The 18,946-nt window shown below is 48.5% G+C and overlaps 1 pseudogene; it reads left to right on the top strand.

Moving 5' to 3' along the window:
• The first annotated feature begins 878 nt into the window (after positions 1-878).
• On the top strand, positions 879-2,840 carry LOC124024959 (annotated as a pseudogene).
• Positions 2,841-18,946: the final 16,106 nt, after the last annotated feature.

Here is an 18,946-nt window from a genome sequence, read left to right as displayed (position 1 = left end):
GTTCCCCTCAGAACAGACTTAGTTCATCGGGGCATGGACTCTGCAAGGTGTCGTAAGTGTTCCACAGGGATGCTGACCCATGTTGACGCCAATGCTTCCCACAGTTGGCTGGATGTCCTTTGGGTGGTGGACCATTCTTGATACACACAGGAAACTGTTGAAAAACCCAGCAGCATTGCAGTTCTTGACACAAACCGGTGTGCCTGGCACCTACTACCTGGTTCAAAGGTACTTAACTCTTTCCATTCACCTTCTGAATTGCACACATACACAATCCACGTCTGAATTGTCTCAAGGCTTAAAACCCTTCTTTAACCCGTCTCCTCTTCTTCATCTACACTGATTGAAGTGGATTTAACAGGTGACATCAATAAGGGATCATAGCTTTCACCTGGATTCACCACAGTCTGTCATGGAAAGAGCATGTTTAGTATACTCAGTGTATTGTCACCTGGTTTGTGTGACTCATGGAAAGAACATAATATCTTCTGAGAAGTAAGTGCCACAGTTAGTTATTAAAACCTCTGTTATAACTGTGGGCGTATCCTCTCAGCAGCATGACACATCTAAAACTAACAGTTTCACAACCGCCCTTTGTCACAGTTCCTTGGAATGCTCCTTAATGGCGTTGTTATCTCTTTGTTTGCTTATGTGCTTATGGCTGTGTGCTGTGCTGTTCCTTACCGTAGCCGGTACCTGGAACCTGTGGCCTTAGACCTGTACTATGTAGACCACAAGCCCTTCTGCCTGGCTGTATAGCTGGTCTCTACCCAACAGTCCAATGTCCATTTAGATAATAAGTCTGAAGAGCTGACGCAGAGCGAGCAGGGTTACAGCAGGCTGCTATCTGATTACTATCAACACACAGGTCACAAACACAGCTAGAGAGAGACGGCTGAACGCAGTGAGAACAACAACTAACTAACTAACAACTGGAACTGAACAGAACAACAGACAAACAGAAGACTGAAGAAGTCCTAACAAAGAGAGACTGGTCCTAGTGGTAGTGTTAGTGAGACCATGTCTAAACAGAAGAGATGTTTGTCCTGTTCTTCGTCTGTCTGTCCGGGCTGGTCCAGTCTACGACAGCGATGATATTCTGGACGGCGTACGTGGGGTACATTTCTACGACAGCAGCTCTAACCAGACAGAGACCAGGTTCTGTGAGTGTGGGGTGTACGGGCGTTCCTCCCCTCTGGAGAGCGCTGCCGGGATGGTGGTCCTCCCTGCCTCAGACCCCAGGGCTGCAGCCTGGGACCCCTACCCTCCAACGACAACACCACCACCCAGGGGTTCTGGATCGCTCTGGTCAAGAGGGGAAACTGTACCTTCAGTGAGAAGATCAGGGCAGCGTGGGCCAGGGCGGCGGCCGTAGTGGTCTATAACCTGGATGGAACCGGTAACAGCTCAGATTACATGGCTCACAGTGACACCTCTGGCACCGTGGCCATCATGATCGGTAACCTCCAGGGGTTGAGATCGCCAACATAGTGCGGAGTGGTGTGGCCGTCTCCATGGTGATCGAGGTGGGCAAAGCCCATGGACCCTGGATGGACACCCTATTGGCTCTACTTCCTGTCTATCGCCTTCTTCATTGTGACGGGCGCCTCCATTGTCTGCTTCGGATTCATCTCCGCCCACCGACTGCATAGTCTCAGGCTGATCCATCTCACCGATAGGCGGCTGAGGAATGAGGCCAAGAAAGCGATTGGTCGGCTGGAGGTGCGTACGCTGAAGCGCGGGGACGAGGGAAACGAAGCCCGGACAGCCACACCTGTGCCGTGTGTATCGAGTCATACCGCCCAGGAGATGTAGTGACCGTCCTGACCTGTGGTCATCTGTTCCACAAGGCCTGTATCGAGCCCTGGCTGCTGGACAAGAGGACCTGCCCCATGTGTAAGGCTGACATCCTGAAGGCCTTAGGAGTGGAGGGCCCGGGGAGGAGGAGCAGCAGTTCCTCTGTCCCACCACCAGATGTCCCTATCGTCACAGTGTCTGGAGGATCAGGTAGAGAGCTGCTGTATGAGGTCCCTCTCAATGACAAACACCTTCCGACCCCACCCTGACTCCTCAACCCCCCACCGAGGCCTGGCAACCACATCACTATGACAATATAGTCTTCGAGGGAGAGACACACCCTCAGGGAAACGTGGCCACCAGAGGATAGACGACAACAACAACACTGGATAATGGTCATTTCTACCTGGAGCACGAACAACAACCATTGACAGCTACAGCAGTGGCTTGTGATGTACTGTACTGTCACTGTTAGCTAAACCATATCTACTGTACTGCTAGGAAAATATCTCCCTGGATTCAAACACGGTTTACTGATGATCAAATAACTATCATGGCAGTAGATTCTACCTCTGCTTATCTGCATAGAGAGCTGGAGCCTAAACCCTGGTCCAGGAAGCTGCAGGTGTGCAGGCTTCTCTTTTAACTTCTCTTTGAGATCAACGTTACTTCTTTATCATTTCTTAAATGAACAAACGATCACTTGTATGATGATGAGAAAGGCTGAATATATTTTTCTATTAAATTGATCTCTGCTGTATTTTGAAAAGTAGATATTCTGAGAGTAAAACAAAAATCAGTATTTAAGAAGGAATGGAACTACAGTATACTGTAATGGTTCACATATGAAATGAAATGATTAACCAACAAAACAGAATATGTACTAACTTACTTACTAACCTGGTTTAGTATCGCTAGAGATCTACTGTACATGTGTATGTGGCAGGGTATGTGTCAATTCCATTTCAAATCAGTCAATTCAGAAAGGGAATTCAATTCATAAGTTGATCAAATCTTCATTAAAAACAAATGGCACTTTTGAATACAATTTCAATTAATATCCTGAAGTGACAATGGAAGCCATGTTGAGTTTTCTTAACCTGGACTTGTCATGTGGTGAGAAGGGATGCCTGGGCCTAATGATGAGAGCCCTGCCAGTCTGAGACCAGCAGAGGGGAGGGGAGGATGAGAGGAGAAGAGGGAAGGGAGAGAGGAGGAGAGGAGGAGAGGGGAGGGGGTGGGGGAGGATGAAAGGAGAAGAGGGAAGGGTGAGAGGAGGAGAGGAGGAGGAGGGGTGGAGAATGAGTGGAGAAGAGGGAAGGGTGAGAGGAGGAGAGGAGGAGAGGGGAGGGGTGGGGAGGAGAGGAGGAGAGGGAAGGGTGAGAGGAGAAGAGGGAAGGGAGAGAGGAGGAGAGGAGGAGAGGGAAGGGTGAGAGGAGGAGAGGAGGAGGAGGGGTGGAGAATGAGTGGAGAAGAGGAAGGGTGAGAGGAGGAGAGGAGGAGAGGGGAGGGGTGGGGAGGATGAGAGGAGAAGAGGGAAGGGTGAGAGGAGGAGAGGAGGAGGAGGGGAAGGGGAGAATGAGGGAGAAGAGGGAAGGGTGAGAGGAGGAGAGGAGGAGAGGGAGGAGAGGGAGGGGAGGATGAGAGGAGAAGAGGGAAGGGTGAGAGGAGGAGAGGAGGAGGAGGGGTGGAGAATGAGTGGAGAAGAGGGAAGGGTGAGAGGAGGAGAGGAGGAGAGGGGAGGGGTGGGGAGGATGAGAGGAGAAGAGGGAAGGGAGAGAGGAGAAGAGGAGGAGGAGGGGTGGAGGATGAGAGGAGAAGAGGGAAGGGAGAGAGGAGAAGAGGAGGAGGAGGGGTGGAGAATGAGTGGAGAAGAGGGAAGGGTGAGAGGAGGAGAAGGAGAGGGGAGGAGGAGAGGAGGAGAGGAGGAGGAGAGGAGGAAGGAGAGGGAGGAGGAGAGGGGAGGGAGAGGAGGGTCAGGAATGAGGGGGGGAGGAGAGGAGGAGAGGAGGAGGAGAGGAGGAGAAGGAGAGGGGAGGAGGTGAGAGGGAGGGCCCAGAGGAGGTTCAGGGGTGGGGAGGAGGGAGAGGGGGAGGGAGACAGGGAGCAGAGGATAAGAGAGGATGAGAAAGTCTATAATTACAGTTCCTAGCAGTAGGACTCCACTCACCTCACACCCTACTGATCAGCCATAATCACCTCCCTCCCACTCAGGGGCCTGTTCAGTGTGTGTGTGTGTGTGTGTGTGTGTGTGTGTGTGTGTGTGTGTGTGTGTGTGTGTGTGTGTGTGTGTGTGTGTGTGTGTGTGTGTGTGTGTGTGTGTGTGTGTGTGTGTGTGTGTGTGTGTGTGTAGAAGCTCCCAGGATGTGGCTAATAGAACTTGGTCATTAAACCCAGCTGAATGACTGCTGCCCTCTGCCTGCCTGGGTTGAAATGGTGGGAAACCGGTTACCGAGAACTACAGCGATTTACCGGCCAAACCACTCCCTTTCCCGGAATAAATAACAGAGAGAAACCAGTCAATTATAATCAATTTGAACAGCGAGGCGTGAATGTAAATGTTAAATGATATGTGATGTCATAAATCTGTCACAGTTCATAATGCAGGGTGGGGACAGACAGCCTCTGCATGATGAATCATCAACACAGGTGGGGACAGCCCATCTCAGTATGGAGCACAGTTCATAATGCAGGGTGGGGACAGACAGCCCATCTCAGTATGGAGCACAGTTCATAATGCAGGGTGGGGACAGACAGCCCATCTCAGTATGGAGCACAGTTCATAATGCAGGGTGGGGACAGACAGCCCATCTCAGTATGGAGCACAGTTCATAATGCAGGGTGGGGACAGACAGCCCATCTCAGTATGGAGCACAGTTCATAATGCAGGGTGGGGACAGACAGCCCATCTCAGTATGGAGCACAGTTCATAATGCAGGGTGGGGACAGACAGCCCATCTCAGTATGGAGCACAGTTCATAATGCAGGGTGGGGACAGACAGCCCATCTCAGTATGGAGCACAGTTCATAATGCAGGGTGGGGACAGACAGCCCATCTCAGTATGGAGCACAGTTCATAATGCAGGGTGGGGACAGACAGCCCATCTCAGTATGGAGCACAGTTCATAATGCAGGGTGGGGACAGACAGCCCATCTCAGTATGGAGCACAGTTCATAATGCAGGGTGGGGACAGACAGCCCATCTCAGTATGGAGCACAGTTCATAATGCAGGGTGGGGACAGACAGCCCATCTCAGTATGGAGCACAGTTCATAATGCAGGGTGGGGACAGACAGCCCATCTCAGTATGGAGCACAGTTCATAATGCAGGGTGGGGACAGACAGCCCATCTCAGTATGGAGCACAGTTCATAATGCAGGGTGGGGACAGACAGCCCATCTCAGTATGGAGCACAGTTCATAATGCAGGGTGGGGACAGACAGCCCATCTCAGTATGGAGCACAGTTCATAATCATAATCTCAGCACAGGCAGTGGGGACAGACAGCCCATCTCAGTATGGAGCACAGTTCATAATGCAGGGTGGGGACAGACAGCCCATCTCAGTATGGAGCACAGGGACAGACAGCCCATCCCAGTATGGATTCATAATGCAGGGTGGGGACAGACAGCCCATCTCAGTATGGAGCACAGTTCATAATGCAGGGTGGGGACAGACAGCCCATCTCAGTATGGAGCACAGTTCATAATGCAGGGTGGGGACAGACAGCCCATCTCAGTATGGAGCACAGTTCATAATGCAGGGTGGGGACAGACAGCCCATCTCAGTATGGAGCACAGTTCATAATGCAGGGTGGGGACAGACAGCCCATCTCAGTATGGAGCACAGTTCATAATGCAGGGTGGGGACAGACAGCCCATCTCAGTATGGAGCACAGTTCATAATGCAGGGTGGGGACAGACAGCCCATCTCAGTATGGAGCACAGTTCATAATGCAGGGTGGGGACAGACAGCCCATCTCAGTATGGAGCACAGTTCATAATGCAGGGTGGGGACAGACAGCCCATCTCAGTATGGAGCACAGTTCATAATGCAGGGTGGGGACAGACAGCCCATCTCAGTATGGAGCACAGTTCATAATGCAGGGTGGGGACAGACAGCCCATCTCAGTATGGAGCACAGTTCATAATGCAGGGTGGGGACAGACAGCCCATCTCAGTATGGAGCACAGTTCATAATGCAGGGTGGGGACAGACAGCCCATCTCAGTATGGAGCACAGTTCATAATGCAGGGTGGGGACAGACAGCCCATCTCAGTATGGAGCACAGTTCATAATGCAGGGTGGGGACAGACAGCCCATCTCAGTATGGAGCACAGTTCATAATGCAGGGTGGGGACAGACAGGCCATCTCAGTATGGAGCACAGTTCATAATGCAGGGTGGGGAGCCCATCTCAGTATGGAGCACAGTTCCATCTCAGTATGGAGCACAGTTCATAATGCAGGGTGGGGACAGACAGCCCATCTCAGTATGGAGCACAGTTCATAATGCAGGGTGGGGACAGACAGCCCATCTCAGTATGGAGCACAGTTCATAATGCAGGGTGGGGACAGACAGCCCATCTCAGTATGGAGCACAGTTCATAATGCAGGGTGGGGACAGACAGCCCATCTCAGTATGGAGCACAGTTCATAATGCAGGGTGGGGACAGACAGCCCATCTCAGTATGGAGCACAGTTCATAATGCAGGGTGGGGACAGACAGCCCATCTCAGTATGGAGTTCATAATGCAGGGTTCATCTCAATGGAGCACAGTTCATAATGGGGGGACAGACAGCCCATCTCAGTATGGAGCACAGTTCATAATGCAGGGTGGGGACAGACAGCCCATCTCAGTATGGAGCACAGTTCATAATGCAGGGTGGGGACAGACAGCCCATCTCAGTATGGACAGACAGCCCATCTCAGTAGGAGCACAGTTCATAATGCAGGGTGGGGACAGACAGCCCATCTCAGTATGGAGCACAGTTCATAATGCAGGGTGGGGACAGACAGCCCATCTCAGTATGGAGCACAGTTCATAATGCAGGGTGGGGACAGACAGCCCATCTCAGTATGGAGCACAGTTCATAATGCAGGGTGGGGACAGACAGCCCATCTCAGTATGGAGCACAGTTCATAATGCAGGGTGGGGACAGACAGCCCATCTCAGTATGGAGCACAGTTCATAATGCAGGGTGGGGACAGACAGCCCATCTCAGTATGGAGCAGTTCATAATGCAGGGTGGGACAGACAGCCCATCTCAGTATGGAGCACAGTTCATAATGCAGGGTGGGGACAGACAGCCCATCTCAGTATGGAGCACAGTTCATAATGCAGGGTGGGGACAGACAGCCCATCTCAGTATGGAGCACAGTTCATAATGCAGGGTGGGGACAGACAGCCCATCTCAGTATGGAGCACAGTTCATAATGCAGGGTGGGGACAGACAGCCCATCTCAGTATGGAGCACAGTTCATAATGCAGGGTGGGGACAGACAGCCCATCTCAGTATGGAGCACAGTTCATAATGCAGGGTGGGGACAGACAGCCCATCTCAGTATGGAGCACAGTTCATAATGCAGGGTGGGGACAGACAGCCCATCTCAGTATGGAGCACAGTTCATAATGCAGGGTGGGGACAGACAGCCCATCTCAGTATGGAGCACAGTTCATAATGCAGGGTGGGGACAGACAGCCCATCTCAGTATGGAGCACAGTTCATAATGCAGGGTGGGGACAGACAGGCCATCTCAGTATGGAGCACAGTTCATAATGCAGGGTGGGGACAGACAGCCCATCTCAGTATGGAGCACAGTTCATAATGTAGGTGGGACAGACAGCCCATCTCAGTATGGAGCACAGTTCATAATGCAGGGTGGGGACAGACAGCCCATCTCAGTATGGAGCACAGTTCATAATGCAGGGTGGGGACAGACAGCCCATCTCAGTATGGAGCACAGTTCATAATGCAGGGTGGGGACAGACAGCCCATCTCAGTATGGAGCACAGTTCATAATGCAGGGTGGGGACAGACAGCCCATCTCAGTATGGAGCACAGTTCATAATGCAGGGTGGGGACAGACAGCCCATCTCAGTATGGAGCACAGTTCATAATGCAGGGTGGGGACAGACAGCCCATCTCAGTATGGAGCACAGTTCATAATGCAGGGTGGGGACAGACAGCCCATCTCAGTATGGAGCACAGTTCATAATGCAGGGTGGGGACAGACAGCCCATCTCAGTATGGAGCACAGTTCATAATGCAGGGTGGGGACAGACAGCCCATCTCAGTATGGAGCACAGTTCATAATGCAGGGTGGGGACAGACAGCCCATCTCAGTATGGAGCACAGTTCATAATGCAGGGTGTGGGACAGACAGCCCATCTCAGTATGGAGCACAGTTCATAATCTCAGTATGGAGCACAGGGGTGGGGACAGACAGCCCATCTCAGTATGGAGCACAGTTCATAATGTAAGGTGGGGACAGACAGCCCATCTCAGTATGGAGCACAGTTCATAATGCAGGGTGGGGACAGACAGCCCATCTCAGTATGGAGCACAGTTCATAATGCAGGGTGGGGACAGACAGCCCATCTCAGTATGGAGCACAGTTCATAATGCAGGGTGGGGACAGACAGCCCATCTCAGTATGGAGCACAGTTCATAATGCAGGGTGGGGACAGACAGCCCATCTCAGTATGGAGCACAGTTCATAATGCAGGGTGGGGACAGACAGCCCATCTCAGTATGGAGCACAGTTCATAATGCAGGGTGGGGACAGACAGCCCATCTCAGTATGGAGCACAGTTCATAATGCAGGGTGGGGACAGACAGCCCATCTCAGTATGGAGCACAGTTCATAATGCAGGGTGTGGGACAGACAGACAGCCCATCTCAGTATGGAGCACAGTTCATAATGCAGGTTATTCCTACATTTTCTGCTGCATAGTCTTTGATACAGTAATATAAATATAAAGAATGAATGCGCATCTAATTTACCCATCTCCATCTGGCTCCATCTGGGTCATCTTATTTTTTAAATTGTAAATATGTTTTATTTGATTTTATCACAGCTACAGAGTTTTAAAACAGCCTGTCACTCGAATATCACGAAGGAGCACTGTGTCTTTCTCTCTCCATCAACTCCATTCAAATTGCATCCAAAATAAATCATCCTGTTCTAGATTGTTCTATATATATATATATATAGATGTCCTAGCCCACCTCTTTCAGGTAATACATTCAATGCAGTATTAGTCTTCTATTTAGCAAATGAATGATGGGTTATGCATAATAAGCTTGTAATTTATAGGCTCTTGTCTCTTGCTCAGTACGGACACCTGTGCTCCGCTGGCCTCTCCCTAAATAACGCTCCTTAGCTCTTGGAGTCCCATGCAGGAAAAGATACACTAGAATAGTTTGCTGGACATGATTATATTTTTGCATTTCTTATACCAATAGACTATTAGAGGAGGGACACAAGCTCTTGTTTGCTGAATGGTAAATACAGCAGCCAATAGAACTCAGGTAGTTTGAAAGAAGAGTGAACTCACGATGGTGGTAGGTTATAACAGTTATTTATTCAGACCCATAACCATTCAGTCTTCATGAAGAGAAGTGAAAGCCTTCTGCATCTAATTCTGGTCCTATATTATTCAACCATGTCTTTAGAATGATGAAGATAAGGACAACAAAACGTATTTCATTGAACTGTTGAAAGAGAGGAAGGAATGAAGCAACAATAGAGAAAGAGGAGGTGGGCTAGTAACATTAGGGGAAATATTATGAAAGGTCAGCCTACTAATTATACAAATAGGCCCTATTCAATTTCATTTTCTAGCCTGTAGTTGTAACTTTGTAGGCTGCATGTGCTGCACCAGAATCACATGATCTCTCCCTGCTTTATCATGGTTTGAATGAGGTGAGTAAATCCAGTTCATAATCAGTATAATATAATGCAGTACAGGAATACAGTTCACACTGTATGTACAATGCAGGGGTTGCAAATCCAGGGTAAGGCAAAGGCGCAGGACGGCAGGCGGGTTCTAATCAGGGTCAGGGACAGGCTCAGGGTTCAGTAATCCAGAGGTGGAGCAAAGGTACAGGACGGCAGGCTCAGGGTCAGGAACAGGCAGGGTTCAGTAATCCAGAGGTGGAGCAAAGGTCACAGGACGGCAAAGGCTCAGGGTCAGGGACAGGCAGAGTTCAGTAATCCAGAGGTGGAGCAGGAAGGCTCAGGGTCAGGGACAGGCAGGCAGTAATCCAGGGTCAGGGACAGGCAGAGGCAGGGTTCAGTAATCCAGAGGTGGAGCAAAGGTACAGGACGGCAGGCTCAGGGTCAGGGACAGTAATCCAGGGTAAGGCAGACAGGACGGCAGGCTCAGGGTCAGGGACAGGCAGGGTAAATCCAGAGGTGGAGGAAAGGTACAGGACGGCAGGCTCAGGGTCAGGGACAGGCAGGGTTCAGTAATCCAGAGGTGGAGCAAAGGTACAGGACGGCAGGCTCAGGGTCAGGGACAGGCAGGGTTCAGTAATCCAGAGGTGGAGCAAAGGTACAGGACGGCAGGCTCAGGGTCAGGCAGCGAGGTCAGGCGGGAGGGTTACAGGGTCAGGACAGGCAAAGGTCAAAACCCGGAGGACTAGGAAAGAGAGGCTGGGAAACGATAGGAGCTGACAGGAAAAACACTGGTAAGCTTGAACGAACAAGACGAACTGGCGACAGACAAAGAACACAGGTATAAATACACAAGGGATAACTGGGAAGATGGGTGACACCTGGAGGGGGGTGGAGACAAGCACAAGGACAGGTGAAACAGATCAGGGCGTGACAGAGAGGACAAGAACGAGCGCAGCTGTACATTTACCAATGACTCTAACATTTTTGCAAGACAAGACAGCTTAGAGATTGGTCGATAGTTATCAAGGTCACCAGTAACCCCACCTCTGTGCAGAGGCAGCACATAGGCAGTTTTCCAAATCTTAGGTGTGATCTCAGAGGTCAACGTGAGGTTCAAATATGAGTAAGAGCACTAGAGACAAGTGGTGCAGCTCTAGCCAGCAACCCTGGGTCAAGTTTGTCAGCCCCTGTTGCTTCCTTAGTGTCTAAGTGTCTATGGCCAGCAAGACATCAATAACTTTCTCCTCTGTGAAGAGGCTTAGAGAGAAACCCTGACCATCAACATACTAATGCATAATCCCTTCATATGCATCTTTTCTTCATTCATTTGTGGTCAACATTTTCTCAACAAGATTGCCTGCTGCAATGAAGTGATTGTTGAAGGCATTAGCAAAGTCATTGTTATCAGTAATGAGTCCAGTATCCAACCCTATCTGATTTGGGAGTGTAGAGTGCATATTGTTAAATGTTTTAACTACTTTCCAGAATTTGGCTGGATTCCCATAACAAACAGTCATTTAAACTGGTCATCTGATACTAATCTGATTTTGTTCTTCTAACAAGTCTGATGCACAGGTTTCTCAGCTGCCTAAAAGCCAGTCAGAGCTAGAAGACGTTTCTCTAGCCTTAGCCAATGCTACATAGCATCAGAAATGTCTGAATAAACCATGGGTTTGATCTATTCTTTACTCTAACCTTAGTGTGTGGAACGTGTTAATCGACAATGGAAATAAAAACACTAGTACATTACAAATAGATTCAAAATCCTGTAAGAAAGCTTGTTCTCTAAAGTTTCTGTCATTTATTTTGGTGAGAATACAAGGTTTGTCCCTATGAATTCTGACATCTCTAACACACACAATGGAGCAGTGATCCCTGACACCTCGTGGAAATACTCCGCTAGATCTATATTTCTGAGGTGCATTTGTTAGTATATAATCAAGCAATGAGGACTTTGTAGGCACCTAAAGAGTTGGCCTTGTTGGCTTAGTGATTAATTGTGTGAGATTTACCTCAGTAGAAAAGTCTTAAACTGTCGGAGTCCTGTGTTTTCCAATCAAAGTTAAAACATCCTAGGAAATGACTTCAGTTGATATAAAAGTGGCTAATAATTTTGTTAAATGGCTAAGCATATTCTTACTAGCAGAATGCGGAGATATACTCCAACAACTGTAACTTTACAGTTGTTACCTAATATAAGACTTAGAGCTGACACTTCAAATTGATTTGGAATGGAGACAGATTTAATTAGTGCAATGGAGAGGTCATTTTTAGCATAGATAGCCACTCCTCCCCCTCTACTCATCCTGTCTGACCTAAAAACATTGTACCCATCCAGTCCAATATCTGCATCATTACAATTCCTTGATAACCAAGTTTCAGATAAAACAAAGAAATCAGGACTAGCCTGAGAAACTAAAATCTTAATAAAATCAACATTTTGACAAAATACTAAGCATATTCAAATGTAAAAAACCAAGTCCCTTTAAAGTTTAAAAAACATGTGGATTGTTGATATCGAGCGGGGAACTTGAGGTGTTTACACAAGTATAATCGCCAGTGTGAACCAAGTGAATGGGGACAAGATTACTGAGTACATTACCCCTACATCTGATACAATACTTGCTCTAGCTATTCTGGGACTAGCCCTATATCATTTTGATTAAGTACCTTTTCCATGTTGGATGATAGCAGGCGGACGCCATCTTCATCGAGGTGAAATCCATCATTGATGAAGTACCTCTGCTTTCTCCAAAAACAATCCAAATTGTTAAAAAATGACGTGCCCATGTCTTTAGAAAGACGCATCAGCCTTGGATGAAGAGACCACATACGACTAAAACTCTCAGTCCCACAACGGCGAGGAGATGGGATTGGTCCTCAGATAACGATTCTTCCTGCAGAGCTTCAAGCTGTTTCCAAGAGCAACAAGAAGTTGTTTCTGAGTCTCTCAGACTCCGTCATTTCAACCAAAACGCAACACAACTGTTCATGACGACTGGCAAAATTCTAATTCATTCGGTGACTTTAGCACCTGGAAAAGAAGTGTGTGTGTATCTTGGATCGACACTTTCCCATTGAGTCCTGATTAAAACGCTGTGCGTTTACCGATATTGTGTTCTTCCCACGTCTTCAGCACAGATCCGTTTTTATTCTTGGCTTTTACAACTCCAACTTGGACACCACAGGTCACGGGTTCAGAGCTCCAGGAGCAGACACAGCGCGAGCAGAAGAAGACTCTTCCGGATCAGACGACCGCGGATCTGAAGGTGCTGGAAGGTCAGGATCCAAAGCAGCAAAGCTGTTTGACGTCTGGAGGACTCATGGCTTCCGTGGCTGTAGAGGATGGAGATAGAAGTCCTGGCATCGAGCCCCACGCCGTACCGCGATGGTTTGTAGCTAACAAACCTGCCAATATGACAACTGACTTCAAAAGATCAGTTACTGAGAACAGCAGGTCAAACTAGAAACATGTGGGAGGATTGGACAGATTTAATGGAGGAGGGGACCGAGAGATTCATGTTCATCACTCACCACGTCAGGTCATCAAACGCTCCAAAAAGACTCCTCTGCAAAAACAAATCAATGCCAGATACAGTGTGTTTACCTCAAGGACCTGCGTTTACAATGTATCCCATTTCAGTTTGTGTAGTTGTTGGTTTAGCTTTCTGTAACTGTAATAAGTACGGTCTGCTTGTGTAGATGCATATTGTGTCATGATTGCAAGCTGTCCGGATATCTTTTCCAACTGTCCCGTTGTCTGGTTTAAATGTCCATTCTAGAATGTCATTCTAGCCAATCAGAAACGAGTATTCAACAATTCTGTAGTATAATGTACTATACTGTATTATATTGTACTATATTATACTGTACTATACTGTACTATACTGTACTGTGTTGATCCAGAGAGTCATTCATGCTGTGTGGTGGTCAGAGCAGGGAACCAGATTAGAGTCCTAGTGTGGTGTGTGGTGGTCAGAGCAGGGAACCAGATTAGAGTCCTAGTGTGATGTGTGGTGGTCAGAGCAGGGAACCAGATTAGAGTCCTAGTGTGGTGTGTGGTGGTCAGAGCAGGGAACCAGATTAGAGTCCTAGTGTGGTGTGTGGTGGTCAGAGCAGGGAACCAGATTAGAGTCCTAGTGTGGTGTGTGGTGGTCAGAGCAGGGAACCAGATTAGAGTCCTAGTGTGGTGTGTGGTGGTCAGAAAATTGCAGGGAACAGATTAGAGAGTGTGGTGTGTGGTGGTCATTGAGCAGGGAAGATTAGAGTCATTCTAGTGTGGTGGTGGTGGTGATTGATCAGAGGAACCAGATTAGAGTTAGTGTGGTGTGTGGTGGGTGATTGAGCAGAGAGAGAGATTAGACTGTTACTGTGGTGGTGTGAGGTGGTCAAGAGCAGGGAACCAGATTGATCCATTCAGACTGTTACTGTGGTGTGTGGTGGTGAGAGCTAGGAACCAGATTTCACACTGTTACTGTGGTGGTGGTGAGGTGATTGATCTAAGAGAGAGAGTCATTCACACTGTTACTGTGGTGGTGGTCAAGAGAGACAGAAAATTGATCTAAGAGAGACCAGTCATTCACACTGTTACTGTGGTGGTGAGGTGATTGATCAAGAGTAAGTCATTCATGACTGTGGTGGTGGTGAGGTGATTGATCTAAGAGAGAGAGTCATTCACACTGTTACTGTGGTGGTGGTGAGGTGATTGATCTAAGAGAGAGTCATTCACACTGTTACTGTGGTGGTGGTGGTGAGGTGATTGATCTAAGAGAGAGAGTCATTCACACTGTTACTGTGGTGGTGGTGAGGTGATTGATCTAAGAGAGAGAGTCATTCAGACTGTTACTGTGGTGGTGGTGAGGTGATTGATCTAAGAGAGAGAGTCATTCACACTGTTACTGTGGTGGTGGTGAGGTGATTGATCTAAGAGAGAGAGTCATTCACACTGTTACTGTGGTGGTGGTGAGGTGATTGATCTAAGAGAGAGAGTCATTCACACTGTTACTGTGGTGGTGGTGAGGTGATTGATCTAAGAGAGAGAGTCATTCAGACTGTTACTGTGGTGGTGGTGAGGTGATTGATCTAAGAGAGAGAGTCATTCACACTGTTACTGTGGTGGTGGTGAGGTGATTGATCTAAGAGAGAGAGTCATTCAGACTGTTACTGTGGTGGTGGTGAGGTGATTGATCTAAGAGAGAGAGTCATTCAGACTGGTACTGTGGTGGTGGTGAGGTGATTGATCTAAGAGAGAGAGTCATTCACACTGTTACTGTGGTGGTGGTGAGGTGATTGATAACGGCCGTAGAAGAGAAAGGTTGGGTCTGAATGTTTTCATTTAAAGGAACATTGGGTCGTGTACAGAAACACTGGTCGTGGGGTAGGTGGCTTTAGCCCCAGTTCTGTGTTGACCTTCAGTACTGGACAGCCATCCAACAGTCCAACTCATTAGATCTAACTGGACCACCATCACAATACTGTAGCTGAGCTCTGACATGTTGGTAAAGCTAGTCTGGTTTGATGTGTGTGTTAAACCAGTGGATGGTAGTTAAAGCTGAGTGTGAGAAACAAATGACTTTTGAATGTGAGTTGCTTTGGCTGCTCTTACTCTGCTGATGTCCCGTGTGGCTCAGTTGGCATAGCATGGCGTCTGCAACGCGTGGGTTCGATTCTCACGGGAACCAGTACTAAAAAGTATGAAAATGTATGCACTCACTGTACAGTAAGTCTCTCTTGATAAGAGCGTCCAATAAATGATGCAAGTCTGTGGTGTAATAAGCATATCAATATAGTTAATACTACACTGCCATCTAGTGGAATAGATCAGTAACTTCACCTGAATTTCCTATTATACTTTCTATTCTGAATGTACTAGAAGAAGACAACTGTATCTTTGTAAAAAAGCTACAGTACAAAGCTGACCTATAAAGAGGACTGTAGTCATTGTGTATTTAGTGTGGTGACCACAGACAGGCTTCAGCTGACACCTCCAGGCTGTTTCACCCTGGACATATTATTCCTCATTCACTTCATGTTATTTAAAACCACTTTAAATCAGCCTGTCTAAACTGAAAGGCCCATCTATCAGACGATGAAGAGTTCAGAAGTCCTCCCCTTCCTCTCAGTCAGCAAACTGAAGGTTTTAACTGTAGCAGCACCATCCCTCAGTGTGTGTGTGTGTGTGTGTGTGTGTGTGTGTGTGTGTGTGTGTGTGTGTGTGTGTGTGTGTGTGTGTGTGTGTGTGTGTGTGTGTGTGTGTGTGTGTGTGTGTGTGTGTGTGTGTGTGTGTTTTTGTGTGTGTGTTTGTGTGTGTGTGTGTTTTTGTGTGTGTGTGTGTGCGTGTGTGTGTGTTTTTTTGTGTGCGTGTGTGCGTGTGTTTGTGTGTGTGTGTGTGTTTGTGTGTGCGTATGTGTGTGTGCATGTGTGTGTGTGTGTTTTTAAGTGTGCGTGTGTGTGTGTGTTTTTGTGTGTGTTTTTGTGTGTGTTTGTGTTTTTGTGTGTGCGTGTGTGCGTGTGTGCGTGTGTGTGTGCGTGTGTGCGTGTGTGTGTGTGTGTGTGTGTTTGTGTGTGCGTGTGTGTGTGTTTTTGTGTGTGTTTGTGTGTGTTTGTAAGTGTGTGTGTGTGTGTGTGTGTGTGTGTGTGTGTGTGTGTGTGTGTGTGTGTGTGTGTGTGTGTGTGTGTGTGTGTGTGTGTGTGTGTGTGTGTGTGTGTTCTGTACAAAGTGCTGCCTTGGAGGAAAACTTCTGTAATGAAGTCTGACATACGCACGCACGCACGCACGCACGCACGCACGCACGCACGCACGCACACACACACACACACACACACACACACACACACACACACACACACACACACACACACACACACACACACACACACACACACACACACACACACACACACACACACACACTGGCTCTCTACTCTGGGTCATTAGCTAGATGAAGGGGGAGATTTCATTTGATCAGAGAAATATGGGATCAGAGTCAAATGAATCCATTTGCTGGATAAGTGCTTAGTAAAGGGTTTGGTCTGCCCTCTGCAGTACTTATTAACTAGAAAGCTGCTGTGCTGTGTGTTTTCTGGGAACCAGCACAGCATTCTACACCACCCATTTTTATAACTGAATACATGGGTAGATATGTAAGGTTTAGGACATTATCAATATGTTTTAATACATTAATGCATTGTCAATATGTTAATACATTGTCACTATGTTAATAGATGATGTCATGTTTTGAGTATTTGGCCAGATCTTGAGCTTTCCTGGTGTTTTCTGTCTGTGACTTTATCACTGCTCTTAACTCCCAGGAGGTGTGTGGTACGTTCATCGTTTGGTTCCTGATAGACTGTTATCAGCTCAGTCTTCTTGACCCTCTGTTCTGTACCTCAGGCTGTTCCTGTTGGTATGATGCCTTCAATCCTACTTAACCCCAACACCTAGCAGACCCCCTCTATCCTAACCCCTCTACAAACCCATCTAACCCCAACACCTAGCAGACCCCCTCTATCCTAACCCCTCTACAAACCCATCTAACCCCAACACCTAGCAGACCCCCTCTATCCTAACCCCCTCTACAAACCCATCTAACCCCAACACCTAGCAGACCCCCTCTATCCTAACCCCCTCTACAAACCCATCTAACCCCAACACCTAGCAGACCCCCTCTATCCTAACCCCCTCTACAAACCCACTTAACCCCAACACCTAGCAGACCCCCTCTATCCTAACCCCCTCTTCAAACCCATCTAACCCCAACACCTAGCAGACCCCCTCTATCCTAACCCCCTCTACAAACCCACCTAACCCCAACACCTAGCAGACCCCCTCTATCCTAACCCCTCTTCAAACCCATCTAACCCCAACACCTAGCAGACCCCCTCTATCCTAACCCCCTCTACAAACCCATCTAACCCCAACACCTAGCAGACCCCTCTATCCTAACCCCCTCTACAAACCCATCTAACCCCAACACCTAGCAGACCCCCTCTATCCTAACCCCTCTACAAACCCATCTAACCCCAACACCTAGCAGACCCCTCTATCCTAACCCCCTCTACAAACCCACTTAACCCCAACACCTAGCAGACCCCCTCTATCCTAACCCCTCTACAATCCTACTTAACCCCAACACCTAGCAGACCCCCTATCCTAACCCCCTCTACAAACCCATCTAACCCCAACACCTAGCAGACCCCCTCTATCCTAACCCCTCTACAAACCCACCTAACCCCAACACCTAGCAGACCCCTCTATCCTAACCCCTCTACAATCCTACTTAACCCCAACACCTAGCAGACCCCCTCTATCCTAACCCCTCTACAAACCCACCTAACCCCAACACCTAGCAGACCCCTCTATCCTAACCCCTCTACAAACCCATCTAACCCCAACACCTAGCAGACCCCCTCTATCCTAACCCCCTCTACAAACCCACCTAACCCCAACACACAGGAGACCCCCTCTATCCTAACCCCTTTATAACCCCACCTAGCCCCAACACACAGGAGACCCCTCTAACCTAACCCCCTCTACAAACCCACCTAACCCCAACACACAGGAGACCCCCCCTAACCTAACCCCTCTACAAACCCACCTAACCCCAACACACAGGAGACCCCTCTACAACCCCACCTAACCCCAACACACAGCAGACCCCACCTCTACAACCCCACCTAACCCCAACACACAGCAGACCCCTCTACAACCCCACCTAACCCCAACACACAGCAGATCCCATCTACAACCCCACCTAACCTAAACACACAGCAGACCCCTCTACAACCCCACCTAACCCCAACACACAGCAGATCCCATCTACAACCCCACCTAACCCCAACACACAGCAGACCCTCTACAACCCCACCTAACCCCAACACACAGCAGATCCCATCTACAACCCCACCTAACCTAAACACACAGCAGACCCCTCTACAACCCCACCTAACCCCAACACACAGCAGATCCCATCTACAACCCCACCTAACCTAAACACACAGCAGACCCTCTACAACCCCACCTAACCCCAACACACAGCAGATCCCTCTACAACCCCACCTAACCCCAACACACAGCAGATCCCCTCTACAACCCCACCTAACCTCAACACACAGCAGATCCCCTCTACAACCCCACCTAACCCCAACACACAGCAGATCCCCCACCTAACCCCAACACACAGCAGATCTACAACTCCACCTAACCCCAACACACAGCAGACCCCCTACAACCCCACCTAACCCCAAC

This window comes from Oncorhynchus gorbuscha, unplaced genomic scaffold (genome assembly GCF_021184085.1).
Source record: "Oncorhynchus gorbuscha isolate QuinsamMale2020 ecotype Even-year unplaced genomic scaffold, OgorEven_v1.0 Un_scaffold_2096, whole genome shotgun sequence".
NCBI lineage: Eukaryota > Metazoa > Chordata > Actinopteri > Salmoniformes > Salmonidae > Oncorhynchus > Oncorhynchus gorbuscha.
The sequence above is the reverse complement of the archived record's forward strand: the minus strand, read 5'-3'. Positions and strand labels throughout refer to the sequence as shown.